The sequence below is a fragment of the Mustela nigripes genome, chromosome 8 (assembly GCF_022355385.1).
Source record: "Mustela nigripes isolate SB6536 chromosome 8, MUSNIG.SB6536, whole genome shotgun sequence".
In the NCBI taxonomy this organism is placed as follows: domain Eukaryota; kingdom Metazoa; phylum Chordata; class Mammalia; order Carnivora; family Mustelidae; genus Mustela; species Mustela nigripes.
In genome coordinates, this window is record NC_081564.1 from 23,793,990 (window position 1) to 23,802,262 (window position 8,273).

The following is an 8,273-nucleotide window of genomic DNA, read 5'->3' on the forward strand; positions in this document are numbered from 1 at the left end:
TTTGGGCACCTCCAGAACCAGGTTGGGTAGGTTCCTGTTGTGCTATATTGAGGCCTGGGTGCAAAGTCCGCAGTCTTTCTTCCTACTGGCGTGCGATTCCTCGTGCTCCTGGAGGATGAGTCACCCAAGCGAGATCTGAGAATGTATCAGTTTAGCCAATTCCCTTAATTACAAGTGGAGAAGCTAAGAGCACCCACCACTCCTTTTATTCCGGGCTTCCTAATTACCAGGCCCTGTTCTGAGCACTTTGCGTGCACGGTGTCTCGTTCTTACTTTCCCAAACTGAAGAAATACAGCTCCACTTTTTCCTTCCCCAGCCTGCTAATCACAGTTGTCTTCACCGGACATTTGACACAAGAGTATATATTGCCTGACGTCTGCAATTATTTCTTTGCGGTTATTTAAGCACAGACCAACTAGCGCCCAACCAGCCCTTCCAGGGAGACTAACAGGCATCAGGTTTCCTGTTGGAGGGAAGACACCTCCTTCCATAGGCCTTTAGAATATGAGACGGGAAAAAGAAGTATAGAATTGGTTTTACTATTCAACTGAGACAACTCAAAAGGAGACGCTTAACGACTGAGCCACCCAGGCGCCCCTAAAATTAAAACTTTAGTGAACCAAAGGACACTGTCAAGAGAATTCAAAGACAACCCACAGAAAGAAACTATTCGTAAATCCTGTATCTGATAAATATCTAATATCCAGGATACATAAAGAACTTCTAAAACTCAGGGTGCCTGGGTGGCTCAGTGGGTTAAGCCTCTGCGGTCAGCTCAGGTCATGATCTCAGGGTCCGGAGATTGAGCCCCATATGGCTCAGCGGGGAGCCTGCCCCCGCCACCTGCCTCTCTGCCTTCGTGTGATCTCTTTTAAAATATTTTTTTAGGGGCGCCTGGGTGGCTCAGTGGAATAAAGCCTCTGCTTTCGGCTGAGGTCATGATCTCAGGGTCATGGGATCGAGCCCCGCTTCGGGCTCTCTGCTCAGCGGGGAGCCTGCTTCCTCCTCTTTCTCTGTCTGCCTCTCTGCCTACTTGTGATCTCTGTCTGTCAAATAAATAAACCACCTTTAAAAAAAATAAATAAATAAAATTTTTAAAAAATAAAATATTTTTTAAAAAAGAACTTCTAAAACTCAATTAAAAAAAAAAAAAACAATTAAAAACTGGGCAAAAAATGACCAGTCATTTCTCAAAAAAAAAAAAAGAAAAAAAAAAGAAAATCATACAAATGGCTAATAAGATGCTCAACATCACTAGTCATTAGGGAAATGCACATCAAAACCACAATTAGATACCAACTTCACATCCATTAGAATGATTATACATTTTTTTTTAAATGGAAAGTAACAAGTATTGGTAAGGATGTGGAAAACCTAGAATTCTTGTGCATTGCTAGTGGTAAGGTAAAATGGTACAGCCACTATGGAAACCAATTTGATAATTCCTCAGAAAGTTAAACACAGCTATGATATGATCCGGCAATTTCACTCCTACATATACACCCAAAGGATCTGAAAGCAGAGACTCAGATATTTGTACAGTGTTTATAGCAGCAGTATTTGCAATAGCCAGAAAGTGTATTTATAGAAGAATGGATAAACAAAAGGTGATCCATCCATATAGTGGAATATTATTCAGCTATGTAAAGGGGTGATGTATAGATACATGTTACATCATGTATAAACTTTAAAAACATTATGATAGGGGCACCTGGGTGGTTCAGTGGGTTAAAGCCTCTGCCTTTGGCTCAGGTCATGATCCCAGGGTCCTGGGATGGAGCCCAGCATCGAGCTCTCTGCTCAGTGGGGAGCCTGCTTCCCCTTCTCTCTCTCTCTGCCTGCCTCTCTGCCTACTTGTGATCTCTGTCTGTCAAATAAATAAATAAAATCTTAAAAAAAACTTACTTACTTATGATAAGTAAATTACCCAGACACAAAAGGACAAATATTGTATGATGCCATGTGAAGTACCTAGAATGGCAAATTTACAAACAGAAAGTAGAATAGAGGCTACCAGAAGCCGGGAGGAGGGGAGATTGGGTAGTTGATGGGTACAAAGTTTCTGTCCCAGATGATGAAAAAGTTCTGGAAATAGTGGCAACTGTTGTTTAACATTGTGAATATACTTGATGTCACTGAATTATACACTTAAAAATGTTATGTATTTTTTATCACAATTTTTGAAAACAAAGTCAGTTCTCCCTCTCCCTCCTCCCCTCCCCATCACTTGCACTTTCTCTTCTCAAATAAATAAAATCTTAAAAAATACATAAAAAATTAAAAGTTAGTTGATAACAAATATTGAGAAGAATATGTGTGGAGAAATCACAACCTTCATACTCTGCTGGTGGGAATGTGAAAAGATGCACCTTCTTTGGAAAACAATCTGGCAGTCTCTCAACAATTAACCATGGACTTACCACCATATATCCCAGCACTTCTACTTGTAGGCATATAACCAAGAGAAATGAAAGTGTATGTCCACACAAAAACGTGTACACAAATGCTTATAGCATCATTGTTCATAAAATCCAAAAGGCACAAATGTCCATCAAATGACATAGACATGGTATGGATAAGCAAAATACGGTGCATCTGTACAATGGAATACTATTTGGCTATAAAAAGGAATGAAGTACTCATTCATGTTACAACACTGGTGAACCTTGGAAACTTTATGCTAAGTGAAAGAGCCCACTCACAAAAGATCACATATTGTATTATTCTAGTCGTAAGAAATATCCAGAACAGAGAAATCTGCAGAGACAGGAAACAGATTAGTAATTGCCTAGGGCTTGGGAAGAGGGAATGAGGGATGGGGATAACTAAAGGGATGAGATTTTTCAGGGGTTGATGAAAATGTTCTAAACTTGGCTGTGGTGATGATATATACATATCTGTGAATATAATAAAAACCACTGAAGTGTCACCTTAAAATGTGTGAATTTGGGGATGTCTGGCTGGCTCAATTGGTAGAGCATCTGACTCTTGATCTCAGCTGAGGTCTTGATCTCAGGGTTGTGAGTTCAAGCCTCACATTGGGTTCTACACCCAGCATGGAGCCTACTTAAAAAATAATAATAAAATAAAATGGGTGATTATACGGTATGTGAATATCTCAATAAAGCTGTTTAAAATTTTTTATTTCGGGACGCCTGGGTGGCTCAGTTGGTTAAGCAGCTGCCTTCGGCTCAGGTCATGATCCCAGCGTCCTGGGATCGAGTCCCGCATCGGGCTCCTTGCTCCACGGGGAGCCTGCTTCTCCCTCTGACTCTGTCTTCCACTCTGTCTGCCTGTGCTCGCTTTCGCTCGCGCTCTATCTCTGACAAATAAATAAATAAAATCTTTAAAAAAAAAAAAATAAAATAAAATAAAATAAAATTTTTTATTTCTATTTATTGCTAGAATATAGAAATATACTTTATAAATACTTTATTTATACTTTATAAATGAGCTTGTATCTAGTAGGATGTTTGGTTGTAGGTATTTATAATAGATATTTTTCTGATTAAAAGTCTTCCCTTCTAGGGGCACCTGGATGGCTCAGTGGGTTAAGCTTCTGCCTTTGGCTCAGGTCATAATCTCAGGGTTTTGGGATCAAGCCCTGCATCGGGCTCTCTGCTCAGTGGGGAGCCTGCTTCCCCCCCTCTCCCTGCCTGCCTCTCTGCCTGCTTGTGATCTCTCTCTCTCTCTCATCAAATAAATAAATAATTAAATAATCTTTTAAAAAAAGTCTTCCCTTCTATTCCTACTATTGTGCAAAATTTTTATCATAAGTGAGAGTATATAAATGTACATTTTGGCATATATTAAGATGAGCATATGTTAGCTTTTTTCCTTCTCAATTCTGTTTATGTGATGACTTACATTGATTTTTTTTTTTAAAGACAAATGTATTGAGATACAGTTCACATACCATACAATTCACTCATTTTAAGTGCACAACTCTATGGCTTTTAATATATCTACAAGGATTGGGCAACCGTCACCATAATGAATTACATTTCATCACCCCAAAGAGAAGCCCCACACCCTTTAGCTATCACCTCTATGTCCCCCATTTCTACTTCCCTAGACGTAAGTAAAGAGTAATCTACTTTCTACCTCAATAGAATTCCCTATTCTGGATTTTCCTATGAAAGGAATCAAAATAATATGTAGACTTTTTTTTTTTTTTTAGATTTTATTTATTTATTTGACAGAGAGAAATCACAAGTTAATGGAGAGGCAGGCAGAGAGAGAGAGGGAGGGAAGCAGGCTTCCTGCCGAGCAGAGAGCCCGATGCGGGACTCGATCCCAGGACCCTGAGATCATGACCTGAGCCGAAGGCAGCGGCTTAACCCACTGAGCCACCCAGGCGCCCCAATATGTAGACTTTTTAAAGGAATTTATTTATTTATTTGAGAGAGAGGGCAAGAGAGAACACAAACAGGGTGAGTGGAGAGAGAGAAGGAGAAGCAGGCTTCCCACTGAACAGAGAGTCCAATGCAGAGCTTGATCCCAGGACTCTGGGATCATGACTTGAGCCAAAGGCAGATGCCTAACCAATTGAACCACAGAGGTGTCCATAGACTTTTCTTTTTTTAGATTTTTATTTATTTATTTGAGAGAGAGAGACAGAGAAAGCAAAAGCCGAGGAGGGGCAGAAGGAGATGGAAAAGCAGACTTCTCACTGAGCAGGGAGCCTGAAGCAGGGCTGGATCCCAGGACCCCAAGATTGTGACCTGAGACAAAGTCAAACATTTAAGCGATGGAGCCACCGAGGCACCCCTAATGTGTGGATTTTTGTAACTGGCTCTTTCACTTAGCATGTTTTCAAGATTCAACCATGTTGTAATATCTATTGGTACTTCATTTCTTTTTATTTTATTTTAGGAGTGGAATTCCTGGCTTGTATGTTGACTGAATTGTTAATTGTTTGACGAACTGCCAGATTTTTTCCCAAGATGGCTGTACCGTTTTAGGTTCCCACCAGCAGTGCATGAGGGTTTTGATCTCTTCATATCTCATCAACACTTGTTATTATTTTTTTTTATTATCATTATTACATCCATCCTAATGCCTATGAAGTGGTATCTCATTTAGCTTTGATTTGTATTTCTCTGATGACTAATAATGTTCAGTATCTTTTCCTGTGTTTATTAGCTATTTGAATATCTCCCTTGAAGAAGTGTCTATTCAGATCCATTTTTATTTTTTAATTTTTAAATATTTTATTTATTTACTTGACAGAGAGAGACACAGTGAGAGAGGAAACACAGGCATGGGGAGTGGGAGAGGGAGAAGCAGGCTTCCCGCTTGAGCCAGGAGCCCTATGCGGGGCTCCATCCCAGGACCCTGGGATCATGACCTGAGCCAAGGGCAGATGCCTAATGACTGAGCCACCTGGTGCCCAAGATCTTTTCCATTTTTAAATTGCATTGTCTTTTTATTAAGCTGTAAGTGTTCTTTATATATATTCTAATATAATTCCTTAATCAGATATGTGATTTCTCCCATTCTGTGAGTTATCATTTCATTTTTTTGATGGTGTCCTTTGAAATATGAACGTTCTTGGAGCACCTGGGTGGCTCAGTGGGTTAAAGCCTCTGCCTTCGGCTCAGGTCATGATCCCAGGGTCCTAGGATTGAGCCCTGCAGCAGGCTCTCTCTGCTCTGCGGGGAGCCTGCTTCCTCCTCTCTCTGCCTGCCTCTCTGCCTACTTGTGATCTCTGTCTATCAAATAAATAAATAAAATCTTAAAAAAAAAAAAAGAAATATGATCGTTCTTAATTTTGATGAAGTTAAATTTATCTAATTTTTCTTTTGTTGCTTATGTTTTTGATGTCATATCTAATAATCATTCACCCAAATCAAGGTCATGAAGATTTACACCTATGCTTTCTTCTAAGAGTTTTATAGTTTAAGACTCATTTTAAGTTTAAAGTTCATTTTTTTAAGATTTATTTTTTTTTTAAGATTTTATTTATTTATTTGACAGAGAGAGATCACAAGTAGGCAGAGAGGCAGGCAGAGAGAGGAGGAAGCAGGCTCCCTGCTGAGCAGAGAGCCCGATGCGGGACTCGATCCCAGGACCCTGGGATCATGACCTGAGCCGAAGGCAGAGGCTTAACCCACTGAGCCACCTAGGCACTCCAAGATTCATTTTGAGTTAAGTTTTGTACAAGTTGTGAGGTAAGGATCCAACCTCATTCTTTTACCTGTGGCTATTCATTTGTCCATTGATTGATTTTCTTGTTTTTTTGTTTTTTTTTAAAGATTTTATTTATTTATTTGACAGAGAGAAATCACAAGTAGTCGGAGAGGCAGGCAGAGAGAGAGAGAGGGAAGCAGGCTCCCTGCCGAGCAGAGAGCCCAATGCGGGACTCGATCCCAGGACCCCGAGATCATGACCTGAGCCGAAGGCAGCGGCTCAACCCACTGAGCCACCCAGGTGCCCCATTGATTGATTTTCGTAGTTAAATCAACCTTGTGTTGCTGGTCTGTATATCGCTAGATTCAATTTGCTAATATTTTGTTTAGGTTTTTTGTACCTACATAGAGAGAGAATGGACTATTATTCTTTTTTTCTTATGTTCTTGTCAGGTTTTTGTTATCTTAAATGAAAGTTAAGATAACTTAAGTTAAGTTAAGTTGCCCTTCTCTTTTTCAGTTCTCTGGAAAGTGTAAGATTGGTGCTACATCTTCCTTAAAATTTGGAAGGGTTCATCTGCAAAGCTACATGGACAAGGAGGGAGATTCAATCTCAGATTGAATACATTTAATATATGTGGGGCACCTGGCTGACTCAGTCAGTGGGGCATGCAACTCTAGGTCTCGGGGTTGTGAGTTTGAGCCTCACTTGGGTGTAGAGAGTATTTAGAAATAAAATCTTTTTTAAAAAGCTTAAGAGATGTGGTTTTTGTTCAGGTTTTCTATTCCTGTGTTGGGTTTTTAATAAAGATTTTATTTATTTATTTGACAGACAGAGATCACAAGTAGGCAGAGAGGCAGGCAGAGAGAAAGGGGGAAGCAGGCTCCCTGCTGAGCAGAGAGCCCAATGTGGGGCTCAATCCCAGGACCCTGGGATCATGACCTGAGCTGAAGGCAGAGCCTTTAACCCACTGAGCCACACAGATGCCCTATTCTTTTTTTTTTTTTTAAGATTTTATTTATTTGACAGACAGAGATCACAAGTAGGCAGAGAGAGGAGGAAGCAGGCTCCCCACTGAACAGAGAGCCTGATGCAGGGCTCAATCCTAGGACCCTGGGACCATGACCTGAGCCCAAGGCAGAGGCTTTAACCCACTGAGCCACCCAGGCGTCCTCAGTTGCCCTATTCTTGTGTTGGTTTGATAAGTTGTCTTTTCTTCTAGGAATTTGTTCATTTTATCTAAAATTTCAGTTAATTGGCACAAACTTGTTCTTAACATTCTTTTTTAAAAGATTATTTATTTATTTATTTATTTGAGAAAGAGAGTGAGTGAGTGAGAGAGAGAAACCATGAACCGGGGCATGGGACACAGAGAGAGGGAGAAGCAGATTCCCTGCTGAGCAGAGAACCCAGTGTGGGGCTTGATCCCTGAACTCCAGGATCATGACCTGAGCTGAAGGCAGATGCTTAACCTACTGAGCCACCCAGGTGCCCCCTAATATTATTTTGTATTCTTTCTCATGTTTATAGGATTTTTAGTGATGTACTCATGTTCTTTCCTGACATAGGTGAATTTTTGAAGAGTCTCTTTTGTTTTTCTTCTCTTGGTCAATCTAGAGGTTTAGTAATATTTTTTCCAAAGGACTCAACTTTGACTATTTGATCTATTATACATTTGTTTTCTTATTTTATTAGTACCTACTTAACTGTATTTTTTTTCTACTTTCTTTGGGTTCAATGTGCTGTCCTTTTCTAAATTTCTCAGAATACTTAGAGGATTTGGTTTTCACCAATCTTTTCTAATATATGCATTTTAGGCTATAACTTATTTCTAAGTAGAGCCTTAGCTATACATTCTATTTTGAGCTACCATGTTTTCAATATTACTCAGTTCAAAATACTTTTTTGAAAAACGATTTTATCTGTAAATAATCTCTACACCCAACTTGGGGCTTGAACTTACAACCCTGAGATCAAGATCACATGCTCCACCCACTGAGCCAGTCAGGCAACCCCCAAATACTTTTTATTTTAAAAAATATATTTAAAAAATAATTGTTTTAAATTGAAGAATGATTCACACATTACATTAGTTTCAGGAGTACAACACAGTGATTCAACAAGTCTATATGTATTAATC